We start from the raw sequence: 15,056 nt of genomic DNA, 5'->3' as shown, positions 1-15,056 counted from the left end.
AAGAGAGCAGGGGAAACGGATTGCAAAAAGTGGGGACCATGGCGAACACTGCATGACAGAGGGTAATCAAAGGGAGCAGGGGGAACCGATTGGAAAAATTTGGGAACTGTGGGGAACACTGCAGAACAGAGGGAAACCAAAGGTAGCAGGGGGAACGGATTGGAAAAAGTGGGGAACCATGGGGGACACTGCAGAACAGAGGGGAACCAAAGGGAGCATGGGAACAGATTAGAAAAATTTTGGAGAACCGTGGAGAAAACTGCAGAACAGAGCAGAACCAAATGGAGCAGGGGGAACAGCTCGGAAAAGTGCAGACCCGAGGTGAACAATGCAGAACAGAGAGGAACCAAAGGGAGAAGGGGGAACAGATTGGAAAAAGTGGGGAATCGTGGGGAGTTCTGCAGAACAGTGGGGACCCAAAGGGATCAGGGGGAAAGGATTCGAAAAAGTGGATCGTGGGGAACTCTGCAGAAAACAGGTGGACCAAAGGAAGCAGGGGGAACGGATTGGAAAAAAATGGGGAACCTTGTAGAAAAATGTAGAACAGAGGCGAACCAGAGGGAGAAGGGGGAACGGATTGGAAAAGATAGAGAACTCTGGGGAATACTGCAGAACAGAGCGGAAGCAAAGGGAGCAGGGGGTACAGGTAGGAAAAAATGTGGAGAACCGTGAGGAACACTGCAGAACAATGAGGAACCAAAGGGAGCAGGGGTAACAGATTGGAAAAAGTGGGGAACCGTGTCTAAAAATGCAGAACAGTGGGGAACCAAAGGGGGCAGGAGGAACAGATTGGAAAAAGTTGAGAACAGTGGGCAACACTGCAGAACAGAGGTGAATCAAAGGGTGCAGGGGGAACAGATTGGAAAAAGTGGGGAAACGTTTGGAACACTGCAGAACAGAGGTGAACCAAAGGGAGCAGGGGGTACAGTTCGGAAAAGTGGGTGACCATGGGGAACAATGCAGAACAGAGGGGAACCAAAGGGAGCAGAGGGAATGGATTGGAAAAAGTGGGGAACCGTGGGGAATACTGCACGACAGAGGGGAACCAAAGGGATCAGGGGGAACAGATAGGAAAAAATTGGGGAACTGTGAAAACACTGCATGACAGAGGGGAACCAAAGGGAGCAGGAGGTACAGGTTGGAAAAAGTGTGGAACCGTGGAGGACACTGCAGGACAGAGGGGAACCAAAGGGAGCAGGGCGAACAGATTGTAAAAAAGTGGGGAACCGTGGGGGACACTGCAGAACAGTATGAAACCAAAGCAGGCAGGGGGAACAGTTTGGAAAATGTGGGGAACCGTGGGGATCACTGCAGAACAGAGGGGAACCAAAGGGAGCAGGGGGAACAGATTGGAAAAAGTGGGGTACCGTGTGTAAAAATGCACAACAGTGGGGAAATAAAGGGTGCAGGAGGAACAGATTAGAAGAAGTGGGGTACCGTGTGCAAAAATGCACAACAGTGGGGAACCAAAGGGAGCAGGGGGTACAGGAAGGAAAAGAATGTGGAGAATCGTGGGGAACACTGCAGAATAGAGGGGAACCAAAGGGAGCAGGGGGAACGGATTGGAAAAAGTGGGGAAGCGTCGGGAACACTGCAGAACAGAGGCGAACCAAAGGGAACAGGGGGAACGGATTGGAAAAAGTGGGGAACCGTGGGGGACACTGCAGGGCAGAGGGGAACCATAGGGAGCTGGGGGTACAGGTTGTAAAAATGTGGAGAACCGTGAGGAAAACTGCAGAACAGTGAGGAACCAAAGTGAGCAGGGGGAACTGTTTTTAAAAAGTGGGGAACCATATGCAAAAATGCAGAACCGAGGGGAACCAAAGGGAGCCGGAGGAACAGATTGGAAATAGTTGAGAACAGTGGGCAACACTGCAGAACAGAGGTGAATCAAAGGGTGCAGGGGGAACAGATTGGAAAAAGTGGGGAACCGTGGGCAACACTGCAGAACAGAAGGGCACCAAAGGGAGCAGGAGGTACAGGTTGGAAAAAGTGGGGAACCGTGGAGAACACTGCAGCACAGATGGGAACAAAAGAGAGCAGGGGAAACGGATTGCAAAAAGTGGGGACCATGGCGAACACTGCATGACAGAGGGTAATCAAAGGGAGCAGGGGGAACCGATTGGAAAAATTTGGGAACTGTGGGGAACACTGCAGAACAGAGGGAAACCAAAGGTAGCAGGGGGAACGGATTAGAAAAAGTGGGGAACCATGGGGGACACTGCAGAACAGAGGGGAACCAAAGGGAGCATGGGAACAGATTAGAAAAATTTTGGAGAACCGTGGAGAAAACTGCAGAACAGAGCAGAACCAAATGGAGCAGGGGGAACAGCTCGGAAAAGTGCAGACCCGAGGTGAACAATGCAGAACAGAGAGGAACCAAAGGGAGAAGGGGGAACAGATTGGAAAAAGTGGGGAATCGTGGGGAGTTCTGCAGAACAGTGGGGACCCAAAGGGATCAGGGGGAAAGGATTCGAAAAAGTGGATCGTGGGGAACTCTGCAGAAAACAGGTGGACCAAAGGAAGCAGGGGGAACGGATTGGAAAAAAATGGGGAACCTTGTAGAAAAATGTAGAACAGAGGCGAACCAGAGGGAGAAGGGGGAACGGATTGGAAAAGATAGAGAACTCTGGGGAATACTGCAGAACAGAGCGGAAGCAAAGGGAGCAGGGGGTACAGGTAGGAAAAAATGTGGAGAACCGTGAGGAACACTGCAGAACAGTGAGGAACCAAAGGGAGCAGGGGTAACAGATTGGAAAAAGTGGGGAACCGTGTGTAAAAATGCAGAACAGTGGGGAACCAAAGGGGGCAGGAAGAACAGATTGGAAAAAGTTGAGAACAGTGGGCAACACTGCAGAACAGCGGTGAATCAAAGGGTGCAGGGGGAACAGATTGGAAAAAGTGGGGAAACGTTTGGAACACTGCAGAACAGAGGTGAACCAAAGGGAGCAGGGGGTACAGTTCGGAAAAGTGGGTGACCATGGGGAACAATGCAGAACAGAGGGGAACCAAAGGGAGCAGGGGGAACAGATTGGAAAAAGTGGGGAACCGTGTGGAAAAATGCAGAACAGAGGGACACCAAAGGGAACAGGGGGTACAGTTTGGAAAAGTGGGGAACCGTGGGGAACAATGCAGAACAGAGGGGAACCAAAGGGAGCAGGGGGAACAGATTGGAAAAAGTGGGGATTCGTGGAGAGATCTGCAGAACAGAGGTGAACCAAAGGAAGCAGGGGGAACGGATTGGAAAAAGTGGGGCCCATGGGGAACACTGCAGGACAGAGGGGATTCAAATGGAGCAGGGGGAACTGATTGGAAAAAGTGGGGAATCGTGCAGAACACTGCAGAACAGAGGGGAAACAAAGGGAAAAGGGGCTACAGGTTGGAAAAAATGTGGAGAACCGTGAGGAACACTGCAGAATAGTGAGGAACCAAAGGGAGCAGGAGGAACAGATTGGAAAAAGTTGAGAACAGTAGGCAACACTGCAGAACAGAGGTGAATCAAAGGGTGCAGGGGAAACAGATTGGAAAAAGTGGGGAACCGTTTGGAACACTGCAGAACAGAGGTAAACCAAAGGGAACACGGGGAACGGATTGGAAAAAGTGGGGAACCATTGGGGACAATGCAGGGAAGAGGGGAACCATAGGGAGCTGGGGGTACAGGTTGGAAAAATGTGGAGAACCGTGAGGAAAACTGCAGAACAGTGAGGAACCAAAGGGAGCAGGGGGAACAGTTTTTAAAAAGTGGGGAACCGTGTGCAAAAATGGAGAACAGTGGGGAACCAAAGGGAGCAGGAGGAACAGATTGGAAAAAGTTGAGAACAGTGGGCAACACTGCAGAACAGAGGTGAATCAAAGGGTGCAGGGGGAACAGATTGGAAAAAGTGGAGAACCATTTGGAACACTGCAGAACAGAGGTGAACCAAAGGGAGAAGGGGGTACAGTTCGGAAAAGTGGGGAACCGTGGGGAACAATTCAGAACAGAGGGGAACCAAAGGGAGCAGGGGAAACAGATTGGAAAAAGTGGGGAATCGTGGGGAGTTCTGCAGAACAGCGGGGACCCAAAGGGATCAGGGGGAAAGGATTCGAAAAAGTGGACCGTGGGGAACTCTGCAGAAAACAAGTGGACCAAACGAAGCAGGGGGAACGGATTGGTAAAAAATGGGGAACCTTGTGGAAAAATGTAGAACAGAGGCGAACCAGAGGGAGAAGTGGGAACAGATTCGAAAAAATTTGGAGAACCGTGGAGAACACTGCAGAACAGTGATGAACCAAAGGGAGCAGGGGGAACGGATTGGAAAAGATAGAGAACTCTGGGGAATACTGCAGAACAGAGGGGAAGCAAAGGGAGCAGTGGGTACAGGTTGGAAAAAATGTGGAGAACCGTGAGGAACACTGCAGAACAGTGAGGAACCAAAGGGAGCAGGGGTAACAGATTGGAAAAAGTGGGGAACCGTGTGGAAAAATGCAGAACAGAGGGACACCAAAGGGAGCAGGGGGTACAGTTTGGAAAAGTGGGGAACCGTGGGGAACAATGCAGAACAGAGGGGAACCAAAGGAACAGGGGAAACAGATTGGAAAAAGTGGGGAATCGTGGGGAGTTCTGCAGAAGAGAGGTGAACCAAAAGAAGCAGGGGGATAGGATTGGAAAAATTGGGGAACAGTGCAGAAAAATGCAGAACAGAGGGGAACCAGAGGTAGCAGGGGTAACAGATTGGAAAAAGTGGGGAACCGTGGACAACACTGCAGAACAGAGGGGCACCAAAGGGAGCAGGAGGTACAGGTTGGAAAAAGTGGGGAACCGTGGGGAACACTGCATGACAGAGGGGAACCAAAGGGAACAGGGGGTACAGTTCGGAAAAGTGGGGAATCGTGGGGAACAATGCAGAACAGAGGGGAACAAAAGTGAGCAGGGGAAACGGATTGCAAAAAGTGGGGCCCATGGCGAACACTGCATGACAGAGGGTAATCAAAGGGAGCAGGGGGAACCGAATGGAAAAAGTTGGGAACTGTGGGGAACACTGCAGAACAGATGGAAACCAAAGGTAGCAGGGGGAACGGATTGGAAAAAGTGGGGAACCATGGGGGACACTGCAGGGCGGACGGGAACCAAAGGGAGCATGGGAACAGATTAGAAAAAGTTTGGAGAACCGTGGGGAAAACTGCAGAACAGAGCAGAAACAAAGGGAGCAAGGGGAACAGCTCGGAAAAGTGCGGACCCGAGGGGAACAATGCAGAACAGAGAGGAACCAAAGGGAGCAGAGGGAATGCATTGGAAAAAGTGGGGAACCGTGGGGAACACTGCACGACAGAGGGGAACCAAACGAAGCAGGGGGAACGGATTGTAAAAAGTTACACCGATGGGGAACACTGTAGGACAGAGGGGAATCAAAGGGAGCAGGGGAACACATTGGAAAAAGTGGGGTACCGTGTGTAAAAATGCACAACAGTGGGGAAACAAAGGGTGCAGGAGGAACAGATTAGAAGAAGTGGGGTACCGTGTGCAAAAATGCACAACAGTGGGGAACCAAAGGGAGCAGGGGGTACAGGAAGGAAAAGATTGTGGAGAATCGTGGGGAACACTGCAGGATAGAGGGGAACCAAAGGGAGCAGGGGGAACGGATTGGGAAAAGTGGGGAAGCGTCGGGAACACTGCAGAACAGAGGCGAACCAAAGGGAACAGGGGGAACGGATTAGAAAAAGTGGGGAACCATGGGGGACACTGCAGGGCAGAGTGGAACCATAGGGAGCAGTGGGTACAGGTTGGAAAAACTTGGAGAACCGTGAGGAAAACTGCAGAACAGTGAGGAACCAAAGGGAGCAGGGGGAACAGTTTTGAAAAAGTGGGGAAACGTGTGCAAAAATGCAGAACAGTGGGGAACCAAAGGGAGCAGGAGGAACAGATTGGAAGAAGTTGAGAACAGTGGGCAACACTGCAGAACAGAGGTGAATCAAAGGGTGCAGGGGGAACAGATTGGAAAAAGTGGGGAAACGTTTGGAACACTGCAGAACAGAGGTGAACCAAAGGGAGCAGGGGGTACAGTTCGGAAAAGTGGGTGACCATGGGGAACAATGCAGAACAGAGGGGAACCAAAGGGAGCAGGGGAAACAGATGGAAAAAGTGGGGAATCGTGGGGAGTTCTGCAGAACAGTGAGGAACCAAAGGGAGCAGGGGGAACAGTTTTGAAAAAGTGGGGAAACGTGTGCAAAAATGCAGAACAGTGGGGAACCAAAGGGAGCAGGAGGAACAGATTGGAAGAAGTTGAGAACAGTGGGCAACACTGCAGAACAGAGGTGAATCAAAGGGTGCAGGGGGAACAGATTGGAAAAAGTGGGGAAACGTTTGGAACACTGCAGAATAGAGGTGAACCAAAGGGAGCAGGGGGTACAGTTCGGAAAAGTGGGTGACCGTGGGGAACAATGCAGAACAGAGGGGAACCAAAGGGAGCAGGGGAAACAGATGGAAAAAGTGGGGAATCGTGGGGAGTTCTGCAGAACAGAGGTGAACCAAAGGAAGCAGGGGGATTGGATTGGAAAAAGTGGGGAACAGTGTAGAAAAGTGCAGAACAGAGGGGAACCAGAGGTAGCAGGGGTAACAGATTGGAAAAAGTGGGGAACCGTGGGCAACACTGCAGAACAGAGGGGCACCAAAGGGAGCAGGAGGTACAGGTTGGAAAAAGTGGGGAACCGTGGGGAACACTGCATGACAGAGGGGAACCAAAGGGAGCAGGAGGTACAGGTTGGAAAAAGTGGGGAACCGTGGAGAACACTGCAGCACAGATGGGAACAAAAGTGAGCAGGGGAAACGGATTGCAAAAAGTGGGGCCCATGGCAAACACTGCATGACAGAGGGTAATCAAAGGGAGCAGGGGGAACCGATTGGAAAAAGTTGGGAACTGTGGGGGACACTGCAGGGCAGACGGGAACCAAAGGGAGCATGGGAACAGATTAGAAAAATTTTGGAGAACCATGGGGAAAACTGCAGAACAGAGCAGGACCAAAGGGATCAGGGGGAACAGCTCGTAAAAGTGCGGACCCGAGGGGAACAATGCAGAACAGAGAGGAACCAAAGTGAGAAGGTGGAACAGATTGGAAAAAGTGGGGAATCGTGGGGAGTTCTGCAGAACAGCGGGGACCCAAAGGGATCAGGGGGAAAGGATTCGAAAAAGTGGATCGTGGGGAACTCTGCAGAAAACAGGTGGACCAAACGAAGCAGGGGGAACGGATTGGTAAAAAATAGGGAACCTTGTGGAAAAATGTAGAACAGAGGCGAACCAGAGGGAGAAGTGGGAACAGATTAGAAAAAATTTGGAGAACCGTGGAGAACACTGCAGAACAGTGATGAACCAAAGGGAGCAGGGGGAACGGATTGGAAAAGATAGAGAACTCTGGGGAATACTGCAGAACAGAGGGGAAGCAAAGGGAGCAGTGGGTACAGGTTGGAAAAAATGTGGAGAACCGTGAGGAACACTGCAGAACAGTGAGGAACCAAAGGGAGCAGGGGTAACAGATTGGAAAAAGTGGGGAATCGTGGGGAGTTCTGCAGAAGAGAGGTGAACCAAAAGAAGCAGGGGAATAGGATTGGAAAAATTGGGGAACAGTGCAGAAAAATGCAGAACAGAGGGGAACCAGAGGTAGCAGGGGTAACAGATTGGAAAAAGTGGGGAACCGTGGACAACACTGCAGAACAGAGGGGCACCAAAGGGAGCAGGAGGTACAGGTTGGAAAAAGTGGGGAACCGTGGGGAACACTGCATGACAGAGGGGAACCAAAGGGAGCAGGGGTAACAGATTGGAAAAAGTGGGGAATCGTGGGGAGTTCTGCAGAAGAGAGGTGAACCAAAAGAAGCAGGGGGATAGGATTGGAAAAATTGGGGAACAGTGCAGAAAAATGCAGAACAGAGAGGAACCAGAGGTAGCAGGGGTAACAGATTGGAAAAAGTGGGGAACCGTGGACAACACTGCAGAACAGAGGGGCACCAAAGGGAGCAGGAGGTACAGGTTGGAAAAAGTGGGGAACCATGGAGAACACTGCAGCACAGATGGGAACAAAAGTGAGCAGGGGAAACGGATTGCAAAAAGTGGGGCCCATGGCGAACACTGCATGACAGAGGGTAATCAAAGGGAGCAGGGGGAACCGAATGGAAAAAGTTGGGAACTGTGGGGAACACTGCAGAACAGATGGAAACCAAAGGTAGCAGGGGGAACGGATTGGAAAAAGTGGGGAACCATGGGGGACACTGCAGGGCGGACGGGAACCAAAGGGAGCATGGGAACAGATTAGAAAAAGTTTGGAGAACCGTGGGGAAAACTGCAGAACAGAGCAGAAACAAAGAGAGCAGGGGGAACAGCTCGGAAAAGTGCGGACCCGAGGGGAACAATGCAGAACAGAGAGGAACCAAAGGGAGCAGAGAGAATGCATTGGAAAAAGTGGGGAACCGTGGGGAACACTGCACGACAGAGGGGAACCAAAGGAAGCAGGGGGAACGGATTGTAAAAAGTTGCACTGATGGGGAACACTGTAGGACAGAGGGGAATCAAAGGGAGCAGGGGGAACTGATTGGAAAAAGTGGGGAACAGTGGGGGACACTGCAGAACAGAGGGCAAACAAACGGAAGAGGGGGAATGGATTGCAAAAAGTTTGGAACCGTGGAGGACAATGCAGAACAGGGGAAACCAAAGGGAGCAGGGCAAAAAGTTTGTAAAAAAGTGGGGAACCGTGGGGAACACTGCACGACAGAGGGGAACCAAAGGGATCAGGGGGAACAGATAGGAAAAAATTGGGGAACTGTGAAAACACTGCATGACAGAGGGGAACCAAAGGGAGCAGGAGATACAGGTTGGAAAAAGTGGGGAACAGTGGAGGACACTGCAGGACATTGGGGAACCAAAGGGAGCAGGGCGAACAGATTGTAAAAAAGTGGGGAACCGTGGGGAACACTGCAGAACAGTATGAAACCAAAGCAGGCAGGGGGAACAGTTTGGAAAATGTGGGGAACCGTGGGGATCACTGCAGAACAGAGGGGAACCAAAGGGAGCAGGGGAACACATTGGAAAAAGTGGGGAACCGTGGGGAACACTGCAGAACAGTGAGGAACCAAAGGGAGCAGGGGGAACAGATTGGAAAAAGTGGGGTACCGTGTGTAAAAATGCACAACAGTGGGGAAACAAAGGGTGCAGGAGGAACAGATTAGAAGAAGTGGGGTACCGTGTGCAAAAATGCACAACAGTGGGGAACCAAAGGGAGCAGGGGGTACAGGAAGGAAAAGAATGTGGAGAATCGTGGGGAACACTGCAGAATAGAGGGGAACCAAAGGGAGCAGGGGGAACGGATTGGGAAAAGTGGGGAAGCGTCGGGAACACTGCAGAACAGAGGTGAACCAAAGGAAGCAGGGGGAACGGATTGGAAAAAGTGGGGCCCATGGGGAACACTGCAGGACAGAGGGGAATCAAAGGGAGCAGGGGGAACTGATTGGAAAAAGTGGGGAACTGTGGGGAACACTGCAGAACAGAGGGGAAACAAACGGAGCAGGGGGAATGGATTGCAAAATGTGGGGAACCATGGGGAAAACTGCAGAACAGAGTGGAGCTAAAGGAGCAGGGGTAACGGATTGCAAAAAGTGGGGCCCATGGGGAACACTGGAGGACAGAGCGGAATCAAAGGGAGCAGGGGGAACTGATTGGAAAAAGTGGGGAATCGTGCAGAACACTGCAGGACAGAGGGGAAACAAAGGGAACAGTGGGAACGGATTGGAAAAAGTGGGGAACCATGGGGAATACTGTAGGACAGAGGGGAACCATAGGGAGCAGGGGCTACAGGTTGGAAAAAATGTGGAGAACCGTGAGGAACACTGCAGAACAGTGAGGAACCAAAGGGAGCAGGAGGAACAGATTGGAAAAAGTTGAGAACAGTGGGCAACACTGCAGAACAGAGGTGAATCAAAGGGTGCAGGGGGAACAGATTGGAAAAAGTGGGGAACCGTTTGGAACACTGCAGAACAGAGGTGAACCAAAGGGAGCAGGGGGAACAGATTGGAAAAAGTGGGGAATCGTGGGGAGTTCTGCAGAACAGATGTCAACCAAAGGAAGCGGGGGATTGGATTGGAAAAAGTGGGGAACAGCGTAGAAAAATGCAGAACAGAGGGGAACCAGAGGTAGCAGGGGAAACAGATTGGAAAAATGTGGGGAATCGTGGGGAACATTGCAGAACAGAGGGGCACCAAAGGGAGCAGAGGGAATGCATTGGGAAAAGTGGGGAACCGTGGGGAACACTGCACAACAGAGGGGAACCAAAGGAAGCAGGGGGAACGGATTGTAAAAAGTTGCACCGATGGGAACACTGTAGGACAGAGGGGAATCAAAGGGAGCAGGGGGAACTGATTGGAAAAAGTGGGGAACTGTGGGGAACACTGCAGGACAGAGTGGAGACAAAGGAGCAGGGTGAACAAATTGGAAAAAGTGGGGAACCGTGGGGAACACTGCAGAACAGAGGGGAACCAAACGGAGCAGGGGTAATGGAATGCAAAAAGTTGGGAACCGTGGAGAACACGGAAGGACAGAGCGGAACCAAAGGGAACAAGGGGAACGGATTGGTAAAAGTGGGGAACCATGGGGAATACTGCAGTGCAGAGGGGAACCATAGGGAGCAGGGGCTACAGGTTGGAAAAAATGTGGAGAACCGTGAGGAACACTGCAGAACAGTGAGGAACCAAAGGGAGCAGGGGGAACAGATTGGAAAAAGTGGGGAACCGTGTGGAAAAATGCAGAACAGTGGGGAAACAAACAGAACAGAGGGAATGGATTGCAAAAAGTTGGGAAGCGTGGAGGACACTGCAGAACAGAGGGGAACCAAAGGGAGCAGGGCGAATAGATTGTAAAATAGTCGGTAATCGTGGGGAACGCTGCAGAACAGTATGAGGGAACAGTAAGCCGAGGGAATGGTTTGGAAAATGTGGGGAACTGTGGGGAAAACTGCAGAACAGAGTGGAGCCAAAGGAGCAGGGGGAACAGATTGGAAAAAGTGGGGAACTGTGGGGAACACTGCAGAACAGAGCAGAACCAAACGGAGCAGGGGGAACAGATTGGAAAAAGTGGGGAACCGATTGGAAAAAGTAGGGAACCGTGTGGAAAAATGCAGAAAGGTGGGGAACCAAAGGGAGCAGGGGGAACGAGTTGGAAAAGGTGGAGAACTGTGGGGAACACTGCAGAAGAGAGGGGAACCAAAGGGAGCAGAGGGAACGGATTGGAAAAAGTTGGGAACCGTGGGGAACACTGCACGACAGAGGTGAACCAAAGGGATCAGGGGGAACAGACAGGAAAAAATTGGGGAACTGTGAAAACACTGCATGACAGAGAGGAACCAAAGGGAGCAGGAGGTACAGGGTGGAAAAAGTGGGGAACCATGGAGGACACTGCAGGACAGAGGGGAACCAAAGGGAGCAGGGCGAACAGATTGTAAAAATGTGTGGAACCGTGGGGAACACTGCAGAACAGTATGAAACCAAAGCAGGCAGGGGGAACAGTTTGGAAAATGTGGGGAACCGTGGGGATCACTGCAGAACAGAGGGGAAACAAAGGGAGCAGGGGAACGCATTGGAAAAAGTGGGGAACCGTGGGGAACACTGCAGAACAGTGAGGAACCAAAGGGAGCAGGGGGAACAGATTGGAAAAAGTGGGGTACCGTGTGTAAAAATGCACAACAGTGGGGAAACAAAGGGTGTAGGAGGAACAGATTAGAAGAAGTGGGGTACCGTGTGCAAAAATGCACAACAGTGGGGAACCAAAGGGAGCAGGGGGACAGGAAGGAAAAGAATGTGGAGAATCGTGGGGAACACTGCAGAATAGAGGGGAACCAAAGGGAGCAGAGGGAACGGATTGGAAAAAGTGGGGAAGCGTCGGGAACACTGCAGAACAGAGGCGAACCAAAGGGAACAGGGGGAACGGATTGGAAAAAGTGGGGAACCATGGGGGACACTGCAGGGCAGAGGGGAACCATAGGGAGCAGGGGGTACAGGTTGGAAAAATGTGGAGAACCGTGAGGAAAACTGCAGAACAGTGAGGAACCAAAGGGAGCAGGGGGAACAGTTTTGAAAAAGTGGGGAACCGTGTGCAAAAATGCAGAACAGTGGGGAACCAAAGGGAGCAGGAGGAACAGATTGGAAGAAGTTGAGAACAGTGGGCAACACTGCAGAACAGAGGTGAATCAAAGGGTGCAGGGGGAACAGATTGGAAAAAGTGGGGAAACGTTTGGAACACTGCAGAACAGAGGTGAACCAAAGGGAGCAGGGGGTACAGTTCGGAAAAGTGGGTGACCGTGGGGAACAATGCAGAACAGAGGGGAACCAAAGGGAGCAGGGGAAACAGATGGAAAAAGTGGGGAACCGTGGGGAACACTGCACGACAGAGGGGAACCAAAGGAAGCAGGGGGAACGGATTGTAAAATGTTGCACCGATGGGGAACACTGTAGGACAGAGGGGAATCAAAGGGAGCAGGGGGAACTGATTGGAAAAAGTGGGGAACAGCGGGGGACACTGCAGAACAGAGGGCAAACAAACGGAACAGGGGGAATTCGATTGCAAAAAGTTTGGAACCGTGGAGGACAATGCAGAACAGGGGAAACCAAAGGGAGCAGGGCAAACAGTTTAAAAAAAGTGGGGAACCGTGGGGAACACTGCACGACAGAGGGGAACCAAAGGGATCATGGGGAACAGATAGGAAAAAATTGGGGAACTTTGAAAACACTGCATGACAGAGGGGAACCAAAGGGCGCAGGAGGTACAGGTTGGAAAAAGTGGGGAACCGTGGAGGACACTCCAGGACAGAGGGGAACCAAAGGGAGCAGGGCGAACAGATTGTAAAAAAGTGGGGAACCGTGGGGAACACTGCAGAACAGTATGAAACCAAAGCAGGCAGGGGGAACAGTTTGGAAAATGTGGGGAACCGTGGGGATCACTGCAGAACAGATGGGAACCAAAGGGAGCAGGGGAACGCATTGGAAAAAGTGGGGAACCGTGGGGAACACTGCAGAACAGTGAGAAACCAAAGGGAGCAGGGGGAACAGATTGGAAAAAGTGGGGTACCGTGTGTAAAAATGCACAACAGTGGGGAAACAAAGGGTGCAGGAGGAACAGATTAGAAGAAGTGGGGTACCATGTGCAAAAATGCACAACAGTGGGGAACCAAAGGGAGCAGGGGGTACAGGAAGGAAAAGAATGTGGAGAATCGTGGGGAACACTGCAGAATAGAGGGGAACCAAAGGGAGCAGGGGGAACGGATTGGAAAAAGTGGGGAGGCGTCGGGAACACTGCAGAACAGAGGCGAACCAAAGGGAACACGGGGAACGGATTGGAAAAAGTGGGGAACCATTGGGGACACTGCAGGGAAGAGGGGAACCATAGGGAGCTGGGCGTACAGGTTGGAAAAATGTGGAGAACCGTGAGGAAAACTGCAGAACAGTGAGGAACCAAAGTGAGCAGGGGGAACAGTTTTTAAAAAGTGGGGAACTGTGTGCAAAAATGGAGAACAGTGGGGAACCAAAGGGAGCAGGAGGAACAGATTGGAAAAAGTTGAGAACAGTGGGCAACACTGCAGAACAGAGGTGAATCAAAGGGTGCAGGGGGAACAGATTGGAAAAAGTGGAGAACCGTTTGGAACACTGCAGAACAGAGGTGAACCAAAGGGAGAAGGGGGTACAGTTCGGAAAAGTGGGGAACCGTGGGGAACAATGCAGAACAGAGGGGAACCAAAGGGAGCAGGGGAAACAGATTGGAAAAAGTGGGGAATCGTGGGGAGTTCTGCAGAACAGAGGTGAACCAAAGGAAGCAGGGGGATTGGATTGAAAAAAGTGGGGAACAGTGTAGAAAAATGCAGAACAGAGGGGAACCAGAGGAAGCAGGGGTAACAGATTGGAAAAAGTGGGGAACCGTGGGCAACACTGCAGAACAGAGGGGCACCAAAGGGAGCAAGAGGTACAGGTTGAAAAAAGTGGGGAACCGTGGGGAACACTGCATGACAGAGGGGAACCAAAGGGAGCAGGAGGTACAGGTTGGAAAAAGTGGGGAACCGTGGAGAACACTGCAGCACAGATGGGAACAAAAGTGGGCAGGGGAAACGGATTGCAAAAAGTGGGGCCCATGGCGAACACTGCATGACAAAGGGTAATCAAAGGGAGCAGGGGGAACCGATTTGAAAAAGTTGGGAACTGTGGGGAACACTGCAGAACAGAGGGAAACCAAAGGTAGCAGGGGGAACGGATTGGAAAAAGTGGGGAACCATGGGGGACACTGCAGGGCAGACGGGAACCAAAGGGAGCATGGGAACAGATTAGAAAAAGTTTGGAGAACCGTGGGGAAAACTGCAGAACAGAGCAGAACCAAAGGGAGCAGGGGGAACAGCTCGGAAAAGTGTGGACCCGAGGGGAACAATGCAGAACAGAGAGGAACCAAAGGCAGAAGGGGGAACAGATTGGAAAAAGTGGGGAATCGTGGGGAGTTCTGCAGAACAGTGGGGACCCAAAGGGATCAGGGGGAAAGGATTCGAAAAAGTGGACCGTGGGGAACTCTGCAGAAAACAGGTGGACCAAAGGAAGCAGGGGGAACGGATTGGAAAAAAATGGGGAACCTTGTAGAAAAATGTAGAACAGAGGCGAACCAGAGGGAGAAGGGGGAACGGATTAGAAAAAATTTGGAGAACTGTGGAGAACACTGCAGAACAGTGAGGAACCAAAGGGAGCAGGGGTGTGGATTGGAAAAGAAAGAGTACTCTGGGGAACACTGCATAATAGAAGGGAAGCAAAGGGAGCAGGGGGTACAGGTTGGAAAAAATGTGGAGAACCGTGAGGAACAATGCAGAACAGTGAGGAACCAAAGGGAGCAGGGGTAACAGATTGGAAAAAGTGGGGAACCGTGTGTAAAAATGCAGAACAGTGGGGAACCAAAGGGGGCAGGAAGAACAGATTGGAAAAAGTGGGGAACCGTGAGGAATACTGCAGAACAGAGGGACACCAAAGGGAGCAGGGGGTACAGTTTGGAAAAGTGGGGAACCGTGGGGAACAATGCAGA

The sequence above is a fragment of the Narcine bancroftii genome, unplaced genomic scaffold (genome assembly GCF_036971445.1).
Source record: "Narcine bancroftii isolate sNarBan1 unplaced genomic scaffold, sNarBan1.hap1 Scaffold_157, whole genome shotgun sequence".
NCBI classification, from domain to species: Eukaryota; Metazoa; Chordata; class Chondrichthyes; order Torpediniformes; family Narcinidae; genus Narcine; species Narcine bancroftii.
The sequence above is the reverse complement of the archived record's forward strand: the minus strand, read 5'-3'. Positions refer to the sequence as shown.